We start from the raw sequence: 23,273 nt of genomic DNA, 5'->3' as shown, positions 1-23,273 counted from the left end.
TGAATAGATATTGGGACATATATCATAGAATAAATATGTGATCAATTTTAAAATCAATCAACTATTAATTTTAAAATAACATAATATACATTAAATTGTCTACTAATATATAATTTTAATTGAAAAAACTCAAATATATGTATATACAGGAGAAGGAGGAGACAGAGAATGGGATGGTTAGATAGCGTCACTAATTAAATGGACATGAATCCGAGCAAAGGAGATAGTGAAGGACTGGGGAACCTGGCATGCTGCAGTGTCATTAGTAGTCAGCTAGTGGATCTTGGAAACAATTGTACCTCCCACTGTCTCTCAGGATCAAGGTGAGGAAGAGCTTCCCTTTTTTGCTGCCTTTGGGCCATTTTTATTTCTTGATGAAAACTCTTACTTCCACCCACCACTTTCTACCTCCATATTAATGTAATCACCAACTGATATTGGCTACACTTTGAAGAATTTCTTCTAATATTACTGATTCAATCTAGATGACATATTGGTTTATACTTCTATAATTTTGATTTAGCATCTTTTTATAAGTTCAGTGTTCTATATAATTTCTTAAACTCTAAAGAACTCTTTAATAGCTTTGTTAGTTTTTGACTGGATAGTTTGCTAACTAACTTGTTTACCTCTTACACATTACTAATATAAATCCTTTGTTTTATATATTGATTTTCTATAAGTGAGACTTTAATATATGTTTAACGTTTTCTTGTACATATTTTTTAATAGAGTCAAATATATTACTCAATATCTTTCAAAAGGTTTGGAATTCCACATCTTGTTCTAAATGGCCTTCCTAGTCCTAGTAACTGAATTTGTGCCCTGTGATATTTTCCAACACATTGTCTATATTTACATGTAGTTAATTGCTGCTGCTGCTGCTGCTGCTGCTAAGTCGCTTCAGTTATGTCCGACTCTGTGCGACCCCACAGACGGCAGCCCACCAGGCTCCCCCGTCCCTGGGATGAATTGATTTTTAGTATACTGTGAAATGCACATCTAATTTTATTTTTATTATTGTGTGTAGAACAAAGGAGACTTGGACCTGAGGCTGCATCTGAGCAATTAAGGGAAACATTGCAGGCACCTATATAGGCATAGGTCAGAGACAGCTATACATGAGAGATGGCCTCTGACCTCTATCTGTGGCAGCAAAAAGCCAAGAACCCACAGGCAGATTCCTTCAACAATCCCCACATGTGGATCCCAGTGCTGGAAGAGGAAATATCACGCACAAATGAAACGAAACCAACTTGAGACCAAGGCTTCTGCTGAAGCAACTTGGGATCAGACTGTGCCCCTAATAGGGCACTGATGGCCACTGGTTGGGGGGAAGCCCTGCCTCATACCAGCTCCACTAACCCCTCCACTAACTCCTACTCATCTACTATAAAGGTGATAGCTGCCAGCACACAATGAGGAAAGAAGTGACTTGGGCTCACATCAAATTTAGTCTACCAATCAAAGGCACTGGTCATTAGCAGCCTGCATAGGCACACTCCCACATAAGAACACACTTTCAAGACTGTAGGAATAACTCTTTCAACTAAAATTTCAATTAAATTCAGAAAGGCAGAAAATTCAAGCAAAATGGAAAGGCCGAAGAACTCTTTCAATTGAAAGAACAAAAGAAAATGCTCCCCAAAACACATAATGAGATAGAAGCAAACAATTTACCAGATAAAGAACCCAAAGCATTAGTTATAAGAATTTTATCTGAATTAAGGGAAGAGGAGATGAACACAATGGTAATTTTAGCAAGAAACTATATCATATGTTTTAAAAATCAGAAATAAATAATTCAATAACTAAAATCAGAAGCACACTAGAAATAATGAATAGCAGACTATGTGAAAAACAAAATGCATAAGCAATCTGGAAGAATAAAGGAAACCACTCAATAAGAACAAGAAAGAGAAAAACTAATCTTAAAATATGAGGAGAGTTTAAAAGATCTCTGTTGGGGGTGGAATGAACTGAGAGATTGGGATTGACATATATACACTACTAGGTATAATATAGATAATTAATGAGAACCTACCATATATGTGTATGTGTGTTTTGTGTGTGTGTATGTGTACACTCAGTCATGTCTGACTCCTTGTGACCCAAAAAACTGAAAAACTGTAGCCTGCCAGCCTCCTCTGTCCATGGAATTTTCCAGGCAAGGAAACTGGAGTGGGTTGCCATTTCCTGCTCTAGGGGATCTTCCTCACCCAGGGATCAAACACACATCTCTTGTATCTCCTGCATTAGCAGGTGAATTCTTTTGCAACACTTGAGAAGCCCTAGCACAGGAAACTATATAGCACAGGCAACTCTCTACTCAATTCTCTGTGATGACCTAAATAGGAAGGAAATCCAAAATAGAATTGTATGTATAGCTGATACATTCTGCTGTAGAGCAGAAGCTAACACAACATTATAAATCAACTGTACACCAATAAAAATTAATTTAAAAAGAAATCTCTAATGTAACATGAAGCATATCAACACTTGCAATATAAGTGTTGCAGAAGAGAGAAAGAAGGGGGATTGAAACTATATTTGAGGAAATTATAGCTGAAAACTTACCAAATTTTAGTATAAAACAAATTATCAAGGCATAGGAGCATCAGTTCAGTTCAGTTCAGTCGTTCAGTCGTGTCCGACTCTCCGCGACCCCATGAATCACAGCACGCCAGGCCTCCCTGTCCATCACCAACTCCCGGAGTTCACTCAAACTCATGTCCACAGAGTCGGTGATGCCATCCAGCCATCTCATTCTCGGTCGTCCCCTTCTCCTCCCGCCCCCAACCTTTCCCAGCATCAGAGCATAGGGCACCCCAAATAAACTAAACACAAAAGACCCACATCAAAATAACATAATTAAAATGCAAAAATTAAGGCAAAGAGAGAATTCTAAAGGAAACAAATTTAAGGAGGGTGGGGGGCAAATGCAAGGGAATTCCAAAAAGGTTATCAGCATTTTTCTGCCAAAACACTACCATATGTGTGTGTGTGTGTGGTGTGTGTGTGTGTGTGTGTGTTTTGTGTGTGTGTGTACACTCAGTCATGTCCGACTCCTTGTGACCCAAGGATATATTCAAAGTGCTGAAAGTGAAAAAAATTGCAACCTGAGATACTCTACTCAGCAAGATCATCACTTAGAATCAAAGAAGAGATAAAGAAATTCTCAGACAAGCAAAAACCAGAGTTCATCAATACTAAACCTATGTCGAAAGAAATGTTAAAGGGGTTTCTCTAAGTGGAAAAGAAGAATCTGTAGGAAAGGGAAATTCCACAAGGGCAAATATGTAGTACAGATTGTGTATCAACCACTTAAATAAGCTAGTAAAAAAGAATACTAGTTTAAAGGATAAAACCATGTAAAAGCAACTATAACTACCATAAATATTTATGGTGTAAACATCAAGATGTAAAACATGACATCAAAAACATAAAATGTTGGAGAGGAAAACAAAAATGCAGATTATTTAGAATGTGTTTGAATGTAAATGACTGCAAGTTTAAAACAAATAAACATAGTTATAGGCAAGCATATTAATATATGAATCCCATGACAACCACAAAACAAAAATCTACAGTGGATACATAAAATCAAAGAAATGAACACAAGTGGCGCCGGGGGGCGGGCCCTGGTCGCGACCTTTCCCCCCTACCCGGCTCGGCGACTTCGGCCCCACCCCTACCCGGGCCGCGACCCCCACCCAAGCCTACCCGTATGGCCCGGCACGTGTTCCTGACTGGGCCCCCAGGAGTTGGGAAAACAACACTGATCCAGAAAGCCACTGAAGTTTTAAAGTCCTCTGGCGTGCCTGTCGACGGGTTTTATACAGAAGTCAGACAGGAAGGAAGAAGAATAGGCTTTGATGTAGTGACGTTGTCTGGCATCCGGGGACCTTTATCCAGAATTGGGTCGGCGCCTCTGCCTGGGAAGCGTGAGTGCCGTGTAGGGCAGTATGTGGTGGATCTGCCGTCCTTTGAGCAGCTGGCACTCCCGGTCTTGAGGAACTGGGAAATGTAGATATTAAGCAAATAAACGGATAATTGTCATAAATGCTGCCAAGAAAAATAAATGGAGTGCTGTGAGAGAGATGAGAGGCGCTGACTTTAGATCTGGTGACCAGGAAGGAGCTCTGGGGTGGCAGCATTTGGATGAAATGGAAAGTGCTTTTCCAGTGATCACATAAATGATGAGAAAGCAAAACAGCCTTATTGTTGAAATGGAGAAAGTTGTAGCATTCTGGATAGAAGATAAAACCAGCCGCAACATTCCTCTAAACCAAAGCCTAGTCCAGAGAAAAGACCAAACTCACTTCCATTCTGTGAAGACAGGCTGGAAGAGGTGAGGAATCTACAGAAGAGAAATTTCAAGTTGGCGGAGGTTGGCTCATGAGGTTTAGGGAAAGAAGCCATCTTACAACATAAACATGCAGGAGGAAGCAGCTCGTGCTGATGTGGAAGCTGCAGCAAGTTATCCAGAAGATCTGGCTCAGACAGTTAATGAAGCTGGCTGCACTCAACAACAGAGCTTCAGTGTAGAAGAAATGGCCTTACACTGGAAGAAGGTGGCATCCAGGACTTCGTAGCTGGAGAGGAGAGGTCAGTGCCTGCCTTCAAAACTTCACGGGAGAGACTGACTCTTGTTAGGGTCAGGGCAGCTAGTGACTCGAAGTCAAAGCCAGTGCTCATTTACCATTCTGGAAATCCTAGAACCCTTCAAAATTATGCTAACTTTACTCCTTTTCTGCTCTATACATGAACAACAAAGCCTGAATGACAGCACATCTGTTTACAACAAAGTTAATGAGTATATGAAGCCCATTACTGAGACCTACCACTCAGAAAAAAAGATTCCTTTCAAAATATGACTGCTTATTGAGAATGCACCTGGTCACCCTAGAGCTCTGATGGAGATACAAAAGGTTCATGCTGTTTTCATGCCTACTGATATCCATTCTGCAGCCCATGGATCAAGGAGTAATATCTATTTTCAAGTCTTATTATTTAAGTAATATATTTTGTGAGGCTATAGCTGCCATGGATAGTGATTTGTTTGAGGGATCTGGGCAAAGTCAACTGAAAACCTTCTAGAAAGGATTCACCATTCTAGATGCCATTAAGAACATTCATGGGAAGAGGTCACAGTATCGGCAGGACTTTGAAAGAAGTTGATTCCAGCTCTCATAAATTACTTTGAAGGGTTCAGGACATTAGTAGAAGATGTAACTGCATATGAGGTAAAAATAGCAAAAGGGCTAGACTTAGAAGTGGTGCCTTGAAGACGTGACTGAATTGGTACAATCTAAGGACAACACGCTAGTAAAGTCATGCTCAAAGTTCTCCAAGCCAGGCTTCAGCAATATGTAAACCGTGAACTCCTGGATGTTCAAGCGGGTTTTAGAAAAGGCAGAGGCACCAGAGATCAAATTGCCAACATCCGCTGGATCATGGAGAAAGCAAGAGAGTTCCAGAAAAACATCTATTTCTGCTTTATTGACTATGCCAAAGCCTTTGACTGTGTCGATCACAATAAACTGTGGAACATTCTGAAAGAGATGGGAATCCCAGACCACCTGACCTGCCTTTTGAGAAACCTGTATGCAGGTCAGGAAGCAACAGTTAGAACTGGACATGGAACAACAGACTGGTTCCAAATAGGAAAAGGTGTACGTCAAGGTTGTATATAGTCACCTTGCTTATTTAACTTCTATGCAGAGTACATCATGAGGAACGCTGGGCTGGAAGAAGCACAAGCTGGAATCAAGATTGCTGGGAGAAATATCAATAACCTCAGATATGCAGATGACACTACCCTTATGGCAGAAAGTGAAGAGGAACTCAAAAGCCTCTTGATGAAAGTGAAAGAGGAGAGTGAAAAGGTTGGCTTGAAGCTCAACATTCAGAAAACAAAGATCATGGCATCTGGTCCCATCACTTCATGGGAAATAGATGGAAAAACAGTGGAAACAGTGTCAGACTTTATTTTTCTGGGCTCCAAAATCACTGCACATGCTGATTGCAGCCATGAAATTAAAAGACGCTTGCTCCTTGGAAGGAAAGTTATGACCAACCTTGATAGTATATTAAAAAGCAGAGACATTACTTTGCCAACCAAGGTCCGTCTAGTCAAGGCGATGGTTTTTCCCGTGGTCATGTATGGATGTGAGAGTTGGACTGTGAAGAAAGCTGATCGCCGAAGAATCGATGCTTTTGAACTGTGGTGTTGGAGAAGACTCTTGAGAGTCCCTTGGACTGCAAGGAGATCCAACCAGTCCATTCTAAAGGAGATCAATCCTGGATGTTCATTGGAGGGACTGATGCTAAAGCTGAAACTGCAATACTTTGGCCACCTCATGCGACGAGTTGACTCACTGGAAAAGACTCTGATGCTGGGAAAGGTTGGGGGCGGGAGGAGAAGGGGACGACGGAGAATGAGATGGCTGGATGGCATCACCGACTCTGTGGACATGAGTTTGAGTGTACTCCGGGAATTGGTGATGACAGGGAGGCCTGGCGTGCTGTGATTCATGGGGTCGCGGAGAGTCGGACACGACTGAGTGACTGAACTGAACTGAACTGAACTGAAGGACAAAACTTTAAGGGATGGGGAGTTACTTCTGGATGAGTGAAGAAAGTAGTTTCTTTTTAAAGAATCACTTATTTCCTTAAACACACTCACTTTTTAATTTATTTTTGGCTGTGCTGAATCTTCATCACTATGCACAGGCTTTCTCTAGTTGCGGAGAGTAGGGGGTGCTCTCTGGTTGGGGTGCGTGGCTTCTCACTGCAGTGGCTTCTCTTATGGACTGTGGGCTCAGTTGTGGTGTGTGGGCTTAGTTGCCCTGCAGCATGTGGAATCTTCCTGGACCAGGGATTGAACCCACGTCCCCTGCATTGGCAGGCGGATTCTTATCCACTGGACCACCAGGAAAATCTAAGAAAGTAGTTTCTTGACATTGGAATCTACTCCTGGTGAAGATGCTGTGAAGATTGTTGACATGACAACAAAGATTTAGAATGTAACATAAACATTGTTTATAAAACAGCAGCAGGGTTTATGAGGATTGACTCCAGTTTTGAAAGTTCTGTGGGTAAAATACTCTCAAACAGCACCGTACACTACAGAGAAATCATTCATAAAAGGAGGACTTGGTCAGTGTGACAAACTTCATTGTTGTCTTAAGAAATTTCCACAGCCACTTCAGCCTTCAGCAACCACCGTTGAGATCACTCAGCAGCCATGAACGCTGAGGCAAGATTGTCCACCAGCAAAAAGATCATGGCTTGTTGCAAGTTCAGATGGTGGTTAGCATCTTTTAATAATAAAGTGTTTTTTAATTAAAGTAAAAAAAAAAAAAAAAAAGAAATGAACACAAGGATACTACTAAAAAAATCACCAAACCGCAAGGGAAGAACTACAAAAACAATGGGAAAAAAGTAAAATATGGCAATAGATACACTTATCTATCAATAATTACTTTAATTGTCAACGGACTAAATGCTTTGATCAAAAGATGTAGGGTGGAAGATTGCATTAAAAAATAAGACCCATTTATATATACTACCTATAAGAAACTCACTTCAGAACTAAAGACATACGCAGACTGAAAGTGAGGGTGTTGTATAAGGAATGTCATGCAAACAGAAATGAAAAGAAAGTGGGAATAGCAGCACTCATATCAGACAAAATACTCTTTTAAAAAATTCTATAACAAAAGACAAAGAAAGGCAGTATTTAATGATAAAGACATCAAGGCAAGAAGACAATATCACACTCATTAACATATATTAACCCAATAGAGGAGCACCTAAATATATAAAGTAAATCCTGACAGTCATAAAAGAGAAAATTGACAATAATACAATAAAAGTAGGGGCCTTAAAATCCACACTTACTTCAACGGACAGATAATCCAACAGAAAATTAATAAGGCAACAGTTTTTTTAAATGACATGATAAAGCAACTGAACTTATGAGATAAATACAGGGCATTTCATCCAAATACAGCAGAATACACATTTTTTCACGTGCACATGGAACATTCTCTAAGATAAGTCACATTCTAAGATACTAAACAAGTCGCAACAAATTTAAGAGGATAAAAGTTATTTGAAGCATGTTTTCAACCACAACAGTATAAAACTAGAAATTAACTACAGAAAGAAAAGCAGGAAGGAAACACATGGAGACTAAACAACATGCTACTAAATAATGAATGGAATAATGGAAAAAACGAAAAGGAAATCAGAAAATATCTCAAGGCAAATGAAATGGAAATACAACTTTCCAAAATCTAGGGGATGCAGCAAAAGCAGTTCAAAGAGGAAATTTTATAACTCTGTAGGACTTCCTCAAGACACAAGAAAAATTGCAAACAACCAATACTACCACCTAAAAAAATTAGAAAAAAGGAAAACAAAGCACAAAGTCAGCCAAAGGAAGAAAATAACAAAGGTTAAAGAGGAAGTAAATGAAACAGCTTCCCTGTAAAAAAAAAATATAAAATGAAACCAAGAGGGTTTTTTTGAAAAGAACAAAACTGATAGACTTTTAAACAGGCTTAAAACAAAGAGAGAGGATATACATAAAATTAGAAATGAAAGGGGAAATAACAACTGATACTAAGAAGAAAAACTAATGAGTACTATGAGCATCTTAAAGAAACAGACAAATTTCTAGAAACAAACAAACTGCCAAGAATGAATCAAAGAGAAAAAGAAATTTGAACCAACTGATTGCTAGTAGTGAAACTGAATTGTAACTTTTGAAACCACCAGCAAACAAAACACCAGGCTTAGACAATTTCACTGGGGAATTTTACCAAACATATAAAGAAGAGCTGTATCTGCTCTTCTCAAACTATTCCAAAAAGTTAAAGAGGAATAAACACTTCCCAATTCACTGTATGAGACCATCACTACACTGATACCAAAACCAGACAAAGTACCAAAAAAGAAAATTACAGGCCAATATTCTTGATGAATATATATAAAAAGTATCACATGCTGCAATCAAATATGATTATTCCAGGGTCATTGATATGGTTCATGATTTGCAAATCAGTGTGATATAGCACATCAGCAAAAGGATAAAAATTATATGATCATCTCAATAGTTGCAAAAAGAATTTTCAGAAAACTCATAATAAAAATTCTCATCAAATTTTCTATGGTGGAAATATATTTTAACATTTATCCAACCAGTCCATTCTAAAGGAGATCAATCCTGGGTGTTCATTGGAAGGACTGATGTTAAAGCTGAAGCTCCAATACTTTGGCCAACTCATGCGACGAGTTTACTCACTGGAAAAGACTCTGATGCTAGGAGGGATTGGGGGTGGGAGGAGACGGGGACGACAGAGAATGAGATGGCTGGATGGCATCACCGACTCGATGGACATGAGTTTGAATGAACTCCGGGAGTTGGTGATGGACAGGAAGGCCTGGCGTGCTGTGATTCATGGGGTCGCAAAGAGTCCAACTGAACTGAACTGAACTGAAGATCATCTATGACGTACACTGCCTTGTTGTGGTGAACAGATTTGTGTAACTCAATGAAACTATGAGCCATACTGAGCAGGGTCACCCAAGATGTGAGCAGAGTCACCCAAGTCATAGTGAAGAGTTCTGTCAAAACATGGTCCGCTGGAGGACGAAATGGCAAACCATGTCACTATTCTTGCCACAAGAACATCATGAACAGCATGAAAAGGAAAAAAGATATGATACTGAAATCTGGGCGTGCCCCACCCCAGGCCAGGTCTGAAAGTGTCCAATAGGCTACTGGGGAAGAGCAGAGGGCAATTACTAAAAGCTCCAGGAAGAATGAAGTTGCTGGACCAAATTGGAAACAATACTCAGTGGTGGATGTGTCTAGTGGTGAAAGTAAATTCTGATGCTGTAAAGAACAATATTGCATAGGAACTTGAAATGTTAAGGTCATGAATCAAGGTAAATTGGACATGGTCAAGCAGGAGATGGCAAGAATGAACATCAACATGTATGAATCAGTGAACCAAAATGGACAGGAATACGTGAATTTAACTCAGATGACCTTTATATCTACTACTGCAGGCAAGAATCCCTTAGAACAAATGGAGTATTCCTCATAGTCAACAAAAAAATCCAAAATGCAATGTCGTGCTGTGCTTAGTTGCTCAGTTGTGTCCAGCTCTTTGTGACCCCATGGACTGTAGCATGCCAGGCTCCTCTGTCCATGGGGATTCTCCAGACAAGAATACTGGAGTGGGTTGCCATGCCCTCCTTCCGGGGGATCTTACCAACCCAGGGATCGAGCCCAGGTCTCCCACATTGCAGGCAGATTCTTTACCTTCTGAGTCACCAGGGAAGCCTCCAAAATGCAATACTTGGTGCAATCTCAAAAATGACAGAATGATCTTGTTTCATTTCTAAGACAAGCCATTCAACATCACAGTAATTCAAGTTTATGCCCCAACCACTAATGCTGAAGAAGCTGAAGTTGAACAGATCTATGAAGACCTACAAGATCTTCTGCAACACCAAAAAAAGATGTCCTTTTTATCATAAGGGATTGGAATGCAAAAGTAGGAAGTCAAATTACTGGAGTAACAGTAAAGTTTGTCCTTGGAGTAAAAATGAAGCAGGGCAGAGACTAACAGTTTTGTCAAGAGAACACACTGATCATTGCAAACACCATTTTCCCACAACATGAGAGATGACTCTACCCATTGATATCTCCAAATGGCCAATACTGAAATCAGATTGATAATATTCTTTGAAGCCAAAAATGGAAAACCTCAATACAGTCAGTAAAAATAAGACTTGGAGCTGACTGTAGCCCAGATCATGAGCTTCTTATTGCAAACTTCAGGCTTAATTTGAAGAAACTAGGGAAACTCAAGAGGCAATTCAGGTATGACCAAAATCAAATCCCTTATGATTATACAGTGCAGGTGATGACTGCACTGTATTTAATCAAGGGATTAGATATGGTAGACAGAAGAACTCTGGATGGACGTTTGTAACATCATATTGGAGGCAGTGACCAAAATTATCACAAAGAAAAAAAAAAGCAAAGTGGTTGTCTGAAGAGGTTTTACAAATATCTGAGCAAAAAAGAAAAGTGAAAGGCAAGGGAGAAAGGGAAAGATATACTCAACTGAATGCAGAGGTCCTGAGAATAACAGATAAAAAGGTCTTCTTAAATGAACGGTATAAATAAATAGAGGAAGACAATAGAATGGGAATGACTACAGATCTCTTCAAGAAAACTGGATGTATCAAGGAAACATTTCATGCAAGAATGGATACATACAAGACAGAAATGGTAAGGACATACAGAAGTACAAGAGATTAAGAAGAGATGGCAAGAATACACAGAAGAACCATCCAAAAAGGTCTTAATGACCTGGATAACCATGATGGTGTGGTCACTCTTCTAGAGCAAGACATCCTGGAGTATGCAAACAAGTGGGTCTTAGGAAATATTACCATAAGCAAAGCTAGTAGAGGTGATGGAATTCCAGCTGAGCTACTGAACGTCATAAAAGATGATGCTGTTAAAGTGCTACACTCAATAAAACAGCAAATTTGGAAAATTCAGCAGTGGCCACAGGACTGGAAAAGTTATGTTTTCATTCTGATCCCAAAGAAAAGCATTACCAAAGATTGTTCAAACTGCCATACAATTATGCTAATTTCACTTGCTAGTAAGGCTATGCTCAAATCCTTAAAGATAGGCTTCAGCAGTTCAATAACTTTCTGATGTACAAACTGGATTTAGAAAAGACAGAAGACCCAGAGATCAAATTGCTAACAGTCATTGGATCATAGAAAAAGTAAGGTAATCCCAGAAAAACATCTACTTCTGCTTCATTGACTCTGCTAAAGCCTTTGACTGTGAGGATCACAACAAACTGTGGAAAATTCTTAAAGAGATGGGAATACTAGAACACCTTATTTGTCTCGTGAGAAACCTGTATGCAGGTCAAGAAACAACAGTTAGAACTGAACATGGAACAATGGACTGGTTCAAAATTGGGAAAGGAGTACATCAAAGCAGTATATTGTCACACTGATTATTTAGCTTAGATTCAGAGTACATTATGCAAAATGCTGGACTAGATGAATCACAAGCTGATATCAAGTTTGAGAGAAAAATATCAACAACCTCAGATATACAGATTGTACCCTTCTAATGGAAGAATGTGAGAGGAACTAAAGAGCCTCTTCATGAGTGTGAAAGAGGAGAGGGAAAAAGTTGGCTTAAAACTTAACATTCAAAATATGAAGATCACGGCATCTGATTCCATCACTTCATGGCAAATAGATGGGGAAAAAGTGGAAACAGTGGCATATTTTCTTTTTGGGGGCTCCAAAATTACTGTAGATGGTGGCTGCAGACATGAAATTAAAACACACTTGCTCCCTGGAAGAAAACTAGACAAACCTAAACAGTGTATTAAAAGACAGAGACATCACCTTACTGGCAAAGGTCCATCGAGTCAAAGCTATGGTTTTTCCAGTAGTCACATACGGATGTGAGAGTTGGACCATAAAGAAGGCTGAGCACTGAAGAATTGATGCTTTCGAACTGTGGTGCTGGAGAAGACTCTTGAGAGTCCCTTGGACAGCAAGGAGATCAAACCAGTTGGTTCTAAATGAAATCAGTCCTGAATATTCATTGGAAGGACTGATGTTGAAGCTGAAGTTCCAATACTTTGGCCACCTGCTGCAAAGGGCCAACTCATTAGAAAAGACCCTGATGCTGGGAAAGTTTGAAGGCAAAAGGAGAAGCTGGTGGCAGAGGGTTAGATGGATTAGATAGCGTCACCAACCCAATGGACATGAATCTGAGCAAACTCCAGGTGACAGTGAAGGTCAGGGGAGCCTGGTGTGCTGCGGTCCCTGGGGTCACTAAGAGTCTGATGCAGCTTAGTGTCTGAACAACAGGAACAACATCATATTCAATGTTGAAAAGTTGAAAGCTTTTACCCTAAATGATTACTCATAACATTTATACTTAATGTAGTATTGGAAGTCCTAGCTACAGCAATCAGACAAGAAAAAGAATAAAATGCATCAAATTTGGAAAGGAAGAATTAAAAGTGTCACTATTTGTAAGTGGCATGCTACTATATACAGAAAACCCTAAATTCTCCATCAGAAAGCTATTAGAAATAAAATATGAATTCAGTAAAATCCAAGGGCACATGATTAACATATAAAATCTGTTGCTTTAGTATTCATTAATAGTGAAATATCAAAAAGAGAAAGCAAAAATAGTTCCATTTAAAATTGCATCCAGAAGAATAAAATACCTATAAATGGACTTAACCAAGGAGGTGAAAGAACTATACACTGAAAACTGTTAAACATTAATAAAGGAAATTCAATAAAATATAAAGAAATGAAAAGATATCTATTTCTCTTGGATTGGAAGAATTAATATAGTTAAAATTACCATACTTCCCAAGAAAGGTACAAATTTAATGCAATACCTGACAAAATGTGCATGTATGCTAAGTCACTTCAGTTATGTCCAACTCTTTGTGACCCTATGGACCATAGTTCACCATGCTCCTCTATCCATGTGTTTTGCTAAATGTTTTCACTTTTATCCCAGGTTCAAAGGATCTGTTAACAAAATAAGCCACTTGTTATATACAAATAAATAATACAAATATTTATTAGAGAATTATCTAGCTTATTTTCAATATACTAACTTTAAAAGAAAAGAGAAATAGAAAGAGCAGAGAATACATCACTAGATTGGGTTTCAAACAACATCCAGACTTAAACAATACCTGTAAGTTCATGTCATAGCACATCTGGAGTCCCAATTCAGAAAGGGTCCTTGGGTGAGTCTTCAAAGATCGCAGTTTGGGATTACTGTTTATAATCCCAGGAAGGATGCAAACTGACATCATCATCAATCTGTGAACAAATTGCAAGCCTGGTTTCATGTTAATGCTGTCTGCTTTGTCTTGTAAAACTTGAAATGTAGCTAAGCCTGGAACTTGGTTGACCAGACCCCCTTCAGGGGCTCAACAATCTCAAGATTCCTCCCCCATCACATCTAAGGTGCTGAAAGTCTTGCACTCACAGCAGGCAATCATTCACAGTCACTCATAGTCAGGGCAGTGTCCAGGCAGGTTAGAAGCAAGATCAGAGCCCTGCTCTGCTTTTTCTCTGAGCCTAAACAAGACTCTTTATTTAATTTCCCTAACACCATGGGATTCTCCAGGCAAGAGTACTGGAGTGGGTTGCCATGCCCTCCTCCAGGGGATTTCACAACCCAGGGATCAAACCTGTATCTTACATCTCCTGCATTAGCAGGCAACTTCTTTACCACTGGTGCCACCTGGGAAGCCCCATCTATCAAAATATCAAAGACATTTTTCACAGAATTATAAGAAATCATTTTGAAATACATATGAATCCACAAAATACCCCAAATCACCAAAGCAATCTTGAGAATAAGGAACAAAGTTGGTGATATCATGTTCCTTGTATTCAGACTGTACTAGAAAGCTACTGTAATAAAAACAGCATGATACTAGCACAAAAAGACACAAATCAATGGAACACAATATAGAGACCAACAAATACACATACCTATGGTCAGTTAAATTATGACCAAAGAAGCAGTAACATATAATGGATAAAAGACAGTCTCTTCAATATTTGATGCTGAGAAAACTGGACAGTTGCATATAAAAGAATGAGATTAGACCATTTCCCTACATCATATACAAAAATAAACTCAAAATGGATTATAGGCCAAATATAAAATATAAAACCATTGTAAGAAAACACATAGCAGTGCAACAAACACCAAGCAAGCAGAGATCCTCTCCAGAATGGTCTAACCCACCAGAGTTAGTTGATTAGTAAGCAAATTGCAGGGCATTTATCTCATTAGTAAGCTAATTGCAAGGACAATTATGAGATCCTGCCAACTATGCCAATTATATTGTGCAAATCTTATCCTGTAACAAACGTTGTGGCTGAACCAGCCCTTGCAATTCTTATTTTGATTGCAACGCTCTCTTTAGCAAAGGCCATCAGGAAACTTTGAAAAGATAGAGGTCTGTTATTTAAAAGACCCATAAATAGCACAGCTGCTACTGCTGCTGCTAAGTCGCTTCAGTCATGTCCGACTCCTAGCAACCCCATGGACTGCAGCCTACCAGGCCCCTCCGTCCATGGGATTTTCCAGGCAAGAGTACTGGAGTGGGTTGCCATTGCCTTCTCCAAAACAGCACAGCACATTTGAGCAAACATCAAGGTTTGGGAAGAGAAAGTGAGAGAGAGAGAGAGACTGAGGACTGACCTGGGATTCTGCTTTTATTGAGGTTGAAAGCCAAGGCCTAGGGTTTCACAGAGACATTCTCTTTTGGTGAACTGAAAACATAGACCAGAAATTTAAAGTGCAGAAAGAGAAAAAAATGGTCCCAAATGGTGAGTTATTGAAATCAACCAATATTTCTAACACAAAAAAGTCTCAGAGTAAAGCATACAGTGTGGCCTGGTTCTGGCTCTTTATTTTGTCTTGTCACACAAGTGTATGCTCCTCGGTTTTTGTCTCGTCACAACAAAGATTTGGAGTGATGGACATTAAAGCCCCCTTGGCGTGTCACAGTTCTTAGGTCTTGGACAGACCCTGTTATAGGTCTCAGGTCTCGAACAGACCGTGTTACAGCTCTTAGACAAATCAGTGTTGCAGCTCAGTGGTACAGCTCTACTTTATTTAGAAGATAGCAGGAAAATCCATCTTCGAGGCGTTAGGGCACATCGAGCCAAAGACGCAAAGAGAAGAGTGCCCCAGTGCGCTGGAGAGAGAGAGAGCTTTGGCTCTTCTTTTTATATGGTTTTCTCTCTCTGGGTCTGTCCTATGTAAACTGCGCCATCCAGGAGTGTTGTTGGTTTTACCTGAGGTCCTCACTCTGGTCCTCGAACCTTCCTTTGTTCTATTTTCGAGGGCTTTTCTCTTCCTTATCTTTTAGCCACCACCATTCTGGACTCCTTTTCCCTATTCTAACTACTGAACAGTCTTGTGGCTCAATGTGTCTATTTGAGATAGTCATCTTTGAAATAGATGTTTCCTTAAAATGGATGCCTCAGCAATCAGAGCTTAAGTCAAGCACTTGCATTATAAAAAAGAAAAAAAAAGAAAAAACTGTTGGGGCTTATAGCACCACACATACATGGTCAATTAATTTGCAACAGTGAAACAAAGATATACAATGGGGAAAACACAGTACCTTCAGTAAATAGTGTTGGGAAATCTGGACAGTTAAACACAAAAGAATAAAGGTGAACTGCTATTTCCATCTTACACAAAAACTTATCTAGGTTTGGTGAGACTTGAATGTAAGATCAGAAACCATACAACTCCTAAAAACAAAAACAAAACATAGGTGCTAAGTACCTTGACGTGAATACCAGCTATGATCGTAGGATTTTATACCAAAAGCAATGTCACCAAAACAAAAATAAACCAGTGCACTATATCAAACTATAGTACATCTGCATAACCAAGGAATAGAAAAACAAACTGAAAATATTAAACTTACCTCACGGGGGAAAAATTGGAAAACATTTATTTGATAAGCAGTTATTATACAAATTATATAAAAACTCATACAACTCAATAAAAAAATAAAAATGGACAGAACATGTGAATAGACATTTTTCCAATAAAGACATCCAGATGGCCAGTAGGTGTACGTAAAAATGTTCAATGGGGCTTTCCTGGTGGTTCAGTGGTAAAGACTCTGCTTCCAATGTAGGAGCCCCAGGAGATGTGGGTTCAATCACTGAGTCAGGAAGATCTCCTGGAGGAGGGCATGGCAATCGACTCCAGTGTTCTTGCCTGGAGAATCCCATGGAGAGAGGAGCCTGGTGGGTTACAGTCCATAGGGTCACAAAGAACCAGACATGCATGCATGCAAAGGTGTTCAATATCATCAATCATCAGAGAAATGCCATTTAAGACCACAATGAGATATCCTCTCATACCTATTCAAATGGTTATTATCAAAAAGACAAAAAACAAGTGTTGGCAAGGATCTGGAGAAAAGTGAACCCTTCCTTGCACACTGTTGGTGGGAATGAAAATTTGTACAGCCGCTGTGGAAAACAGTATGGAGATTCCCCAAAATATTAAAGGTAGAGCTATCATAAGATCCAACAATTTCACATCTCGGTATTTATTTAAAGAAAACAAAAACACTAACAAAAAATATGTATGCATTGCCAAGCTTATTACAGCATTATCTACATTGGCCAAGATATGATGAATGAACAAATAAAAAAAGTATGTTTATATACACTAGAATATTTTTCATCCACAAAAAGAAGAAAATCTTGCCATTTTTGACAACATGAATAGATTTTGAGGGTATCAAGCTAAGTAAAAATGTTTAATAGAAAAAGAAAGGGAATAGGAAAAGAAAAATTTCCTATGATTTTACTTATACATAAAATCTGAAACAAACGAAGAAAAGCAGGTTTATATGTACAAAACACAGATTGTGGTTGCCAAGAGATGAGCTAAATGAGTGAATGGTGTGAACATGTACAAACTTATAAAATATGCAAGTCATACAACATAAGGACTATAGTTAATTATATTTTACTATATATTTGAAAATTTCTGATAGTAGATATTAAATGTTCTTATTACAAGAAAAAATAAGTATATATACTGACAGATATTAACTAGACTTATTTGGTGATCATTTCTCAATAAATACAAATATCAAATCATTATAATTTATGCTTGAAATTAATATAATGCTGTAAGTCAATTGGAGAAGGCGATGGCACCCCACTCCAGTACTCTTGCCTGGAAAATCCCATGGACAGAGGAGCCTGGTAGGCTGCAGTTCATGGGGTCGCTAAGAGTCGGACACGACTGAGCGATTTCACTTTCACTTTTCACTTTCATGCATTGGAGAAGGAAATGGCAACCCACTCCAGTATTCTTGCCTGGAGAATCCCAGGAACTGGGGAGCCTGGTGGGCTGCCATCTATGGGGTTGCACAGAGTTGGACATGACTGAAGCGACTTAGCAGCAGCAGTAGCAGCAGCAGCAGTAAGTCAATTATATCTCAATAAAATAAAAAGAAGAATCAATACCAATCCCTCACAAATTCTTTCAAAAAATTGAAGAGGATAGAATATCTCTCTACATTTTACAAGGCAGCATAACTCTGATATAAGACAGAAAAAGACAATACAAGAAAACAATTTACACATCACTAAATCTAAATACAAAAGTCATTGGCAAAATACTAGCAAACCAAAGTCAACAGCACATGAAAAAGGTCATCCTCCATTGAGAAGTGAAATTTATCCTTGAAATGCAAAGTTTATTCAAAATATGCAGATCAATGTGATATACAACCTTAGCAGAAAAAGGATAAAAACAATATAATCATCTCACTAGAAGCAACAAAGCATTTGACAAAATTGAACATTTTTAATGATAAAAACTCTCAACAAATTAGATACAGAAAGAATGTATAAATATAATAAAGGCCTTATATGTCATGCCCATAGCTAGCGATATCCTTAATGGTGACAAGATAAAAGAGTTTCCAAGATCTAGAATAATACAGGTAGGCCCACACTCAACATTTCTATTCAACATAGTAGCTGAGTCCCTAACCATTGCAATTATGTAAGAAAAATAAAGGTCATTTCAATTGGATAAGAAGAAATAAAAGCATGTCTGTTTGCTGATGACATAAGCTTATATAGAGGAAATTCTAAGACTATCCCAAAAAGTTCTTAGAACTAAACAAAAGCAGCAAAGTTAAAAGGCGAAAGATTTATACGATCTGAAGAGAAACCATGGACTAGAGAGAGTAAGGGTTAGCATTTCACATCATCTGTCAAGAAAACTAGTCTTATTCAGTCTAGAGAGAGTAATCAGTCAAGTCTTTCACTTGAGCCTAAATTGTGTTGAAGAAGGCCTGGAAGCACCTGAAGAGCAGGGACATAACTGCCCTATTATTGGGCATCTCAGAAGTAAGCACTGAGCAGGGCTTTCTAGATTACTCTTCTGCTGTAGATATGTGAGTATCTAATTACTCCTCCAGATTCGCTTTCAAGTTTTTTCCAGTCGTTTTTGGACCCTGCAAGTCTGAAGTGTATAGACTGTATTAGTAGTCTCCCCTGTATTAGTGTCTTGTTGCTGCCATCACAAAGTACCATAGATTAGATGGCACAAAATAATAGAGATTGATTGTCTTACAGTTATGGAAGCTGGAGTTCCAAAATTAAGGTGTTGGCAGAGCTGTGCTCCCTCCAGACTCTGTAGTAGGGCTCCTTCCTTGCCTCTTCCTAAAGCTTCTAAGTAATTTGTAATATTTGGGATTTCTTGGCTTACAAGGTGAAATTATAGCAGAAAATACATATTCTTTTAAAATATTTGTGAAATATTTATTTGAAAATCCATATTCAGTATTTACAAAAATTACAAATTGGTTCCCTGTCATATGCTTGGTCATAAGAAAATACCAATAAATACCCTGAAGCAAAAAAAAAAAAGCAGCAAAGTTTCAGAATAGAAAACCAACATATAAAAATAATTTGTATTTGTACTCTAGCATTCACTAACTAATGAATAATACAGTGAAGAATATTTACTAATGAACATTATAGTGAAAATATTTTTTTTAATTCACAATAGCATAAGAAGCAATGTAATATTTGGTTAAAAATTAAACCAAGGAGGTGAAAAGCCTATATACTGAAAATGTAAAGCATTAATTAAAGAAATCTCCCTCCCCTCCCATCCTTCTGGGTTGTCCCAGCGCACCAGCTCTGAGTGCCCTGTTTCATGCATCAAAACATGAAACTGGTCATCTATTTCACATATGGTAATATACATGTTTCAATGTTATTCTCTCAAATCATCGCACCCTCACCTTCTCCCACAGAGTCCAAAAGTCTGTTCTTTATATCTGTCTCTTTTACTGTCTCACATATAGGGTCATCATTACCATTCTTTCTAAATTCCATATATATGTGTTAATACACTGGATTGGTTTTACTTTCTGTCTCATTTCACTCTGTATAATAGGTTCCAGTTTCATCCACCTCATAAGAACTGACTCAAATGTGTTCATTTTAATAACTGAATAATAGTCCATTGTGTATATGTACCACTACTTTCTTATCCATTTGTCTGCTGATGTATATCTAGGTTACTTCCAAGTCCTAGCTATTACAAACAGCGCGTCAATGAGCATTGGGGTACATGTGTCTCTTTTAATTCTGGTTTCCTTGGTATGTATGCCCAACAATGGGATTGCTGGGTTGTATGGCAGTTCTATTTCCAGTTTTTTAAGGAATCTCCACACTGTTCTCCATAGTGGTTGTACTAGTTTGCATTCCCACCAACCGTGTAAGAGGGTTCCCTTATTGCCACACCCTCTCCAACATTTATTGTTTGTAGATTTTTTGATGGCAGTCATTCTGACCGGTGTGAGATGGTACTTCATTGTGGTTTTGATTTGCATTTCTCTGATAATGAGTGATGTTGAGCATCTTTTCATGTGTTTGTTAGCCATCTGTATGTCTTCTTTGGAGAAATGTCTGTTTAGTTCTTTGGCCCATTTTTTGATTGAGTCATTTATTTTTCTAGTATTGAGCTACATAAGCTGCTTGCATATTTTTGAGATTAATTCTTTGTCAGTTGCTTCACTTGCCATTATTTTCTCCCATTCTGAAGGCTGTCTTTTCACCTGACTTATAGTTTCCTTTGTTGTGCAAAAGCTTTTAAGTTTAATTAGTTTCCATTTGTTTATTTTTGCTTATATTTCCATTACTCTCAGAGTTGGGTCATAGAGGATCTTGCTGTGATTTTGTTGAGTGTTCTGCCTATGTTTTCTTCTAGGAGCTTTACAGTTTCTGGTCTTACATTTAAATCTTTAATCCATTTTTAGTTTATTTTTGTGTATGGTGTTAGAAAGTGTTCCAGTTTCATTCTTTTACAGGTGGTTGGTCAGTTTTCCCAGCACCACTTGTTGAAGAGATTGTCTGTTCTCCATTGTATATTTTGCCTCCTTGGTCAAAGAAAGGTGTCCGTAGGTGCGTGGATTTATTTCTGGACTTTCTATTTTGTTCCACTGATCTATATTTCCATCTTTTGTGCCAGTACCGTACTGTCTTGATGACTGTAGCTTTGTAGTATAGTCTGAAGTCAAGCAGGTTGATTCCTCCAGTTCCATTCTTCTTTCTCAAGATTGCTTCGGCTATTCGAGGTTTTTTGTCTTTCCATACAAATTATGAAATTATTTGTTCTAGTTCTGTGAAAATTACCATTGGGAGCTTGAGGGGGATTGCATTGAATCTATAGATTGCTTTGGGTAGTATACTAATATTCACTTGCTGATTCTTCCTATCCATGAATATGGTACATTTCTCTATTTGTGTCATCTTTGATTTCTTTCATCAGTGTTTTATAGTTTTCTATATACAGATCTTTTGTTTCTTTAGGTAAATTTATTTCTAAATGTCATTCTTTTCATAATCATGGTGAATGGGATTGTTTACTTAATTTCTCTTTTTTCTCATTGTTAGTGTATAGGAATGCAAGGGATTTCTGAGTATTAATTTTATATCCTGCAACTTTGCTATATTCATTTATTTGCTCTAGTAATTTTCTGGTTGTATCTTCAGCCCCTGCTCGTTGGTGGTGGATACGAGCATCTGGGTTACTTCTCCACTTGCAGTTGCAGTTAGGCGCCTATTCTGTGGATTTTGGGGTGGTTTTTTTTTTTTTTTTCTCTCCCAGTTATGTTGCCCTCTGAGATTCCAAAACTCCCCACAGACCAGCCTGTGAGAGAGTTTCCTACTGTGTGGAAACTTCTCCTCCTTCACGATTCCCTCCCCAGGACAGATCTCTGTCCCTAACTCTTTTGTCTCTCTTTTTGTTTTTTATATTTTGTCCTATCTCCTTTCAAAGAGAATGGGCTGCCTTTCTGGGTGTCTGGTTTGCTCTGCCAGCATTCAGAAGTTGTTTTGTGAAAGTTGTTCAGCATTCAAATTATCTTTTGATGAATTTGTGGGGGAGAAAGTGGTCTCCCCCTCCTATTCCTCCACTATCTTGGCACTGCCCCTGAGTCTTGCAATTTGAAAAAGAATTATGAAACCAGGGGCATTACACTTTCTGATATCAAAGATATACTATAATACACTAGATCAGACCTGTATATTACTGGTATCATCCAATGAAACAAAACAGACAGCACAGTGATAAACCCACACATTTCTTACTGATAGTCAACAAAAGTAACAAGAACACACATTATGGAAAGATTATATCTTCATAAATGGTGTTCAGCAAACTGGATACATGTGTGCTCAGTCGTGTCCAACTCTTTGAGACCCCATGGACTATAGCCTATCAAGATATTCTCTCCATGAAATTTTCCAGGCAAGAATATTGGAGTGAGTTGCCATTTCCTCCCACAGGAGATCTTCCCAAGCCAGCGATCGAACCTGAGTTTCTTACATCTTCTACATTGCAGGTGGATTCTGTACCACTATGCTAAAGTGGATATCCACGTGTAAAAGAATGAAGTTGGATCCCTGTCTTATTCCACTCACGAAAATTTGTCTTGTATCTAATAATAAAAGATAAAAGACTTAAATATAAGTCATAAAACTGTAAAATGCCTCAAAAAATACATATAGCAAAAGATCCTGACATTGGTCTTGACCATTATTTTTTGGATATCATATCAAAAGAATGGGCAACAAAAGCAAGTATAAAGTAGACTACATCAAACTAAAAAACTTCAGCACATCAAGGGAAACCATCAAAAATGAAAAAACAATAAAATGGGGAAAAAATATTTGTAAATCATTTATCTGACAAGGATTTAATATCCAAAATATAAAAGGAAGTCATACAACTCAGCAGCAAATGAACAAGTGCTCTAATGTAAAATTGGGTAAACGACCTGAATAGACATTTTTTCAAACACATACAAATGGCCAACACATACATGAAAATATGCTCAATCAACATCACTAATTATCAAGAAATGTAAATCAAATTCACAGTGAGATATTACCACAAACTTGTTAGGATTTCTATTTTTGAAAAGATAATAGATAAATGTTAGCAAGGATGTGGAGAAAAGGATCCCTTGTATACTGCTAATGAGGATGTATTTCGGTACAGCCATTATGGAAAATAGTATGGTTGTTTCTAAAAAAATAAAAGTTAAACTACCATGTGCTCAACCAATCTGGGTAAT

General features: G+C 38.2%; 1 pseudogene; it reads left to right on the top strand.

Moving 5' to 3' along the window:
- The first annotated feature begins 3,701 nt into the window (after positions 1-3,701).
- On the top strand, positions 3,702-4,030 carry LOC129558918 (cancer-related nucleoside-triphosphatase homolog pseudogene; annotated as a pseudogene).
- The last annotated feature ends 19,243 nt before the right edge of the window (positions 4,031-23,273 follow it).

The sequence above is a fragment of the Moschus berezovskii genome, chromosome 8 (genome assembly GCF_049115385.1).
Source record: "Moschus berezovskii isolate FMDL1 chromosome 8, NW_MosBer_1.0, whole genome shotgun sequence".
In the NCBI taxonomy this organism is placed as follows: Eukaryota; Metazoa; Chordata; class Mammalia; order Artiodactyla; family Moschidae; genus Moschus; species Moschus berezovskii.
Note: the sequence above shows the minus strand (reverse complement) of the source record. Positions and strands in the feature narration are given on the sequence as shown.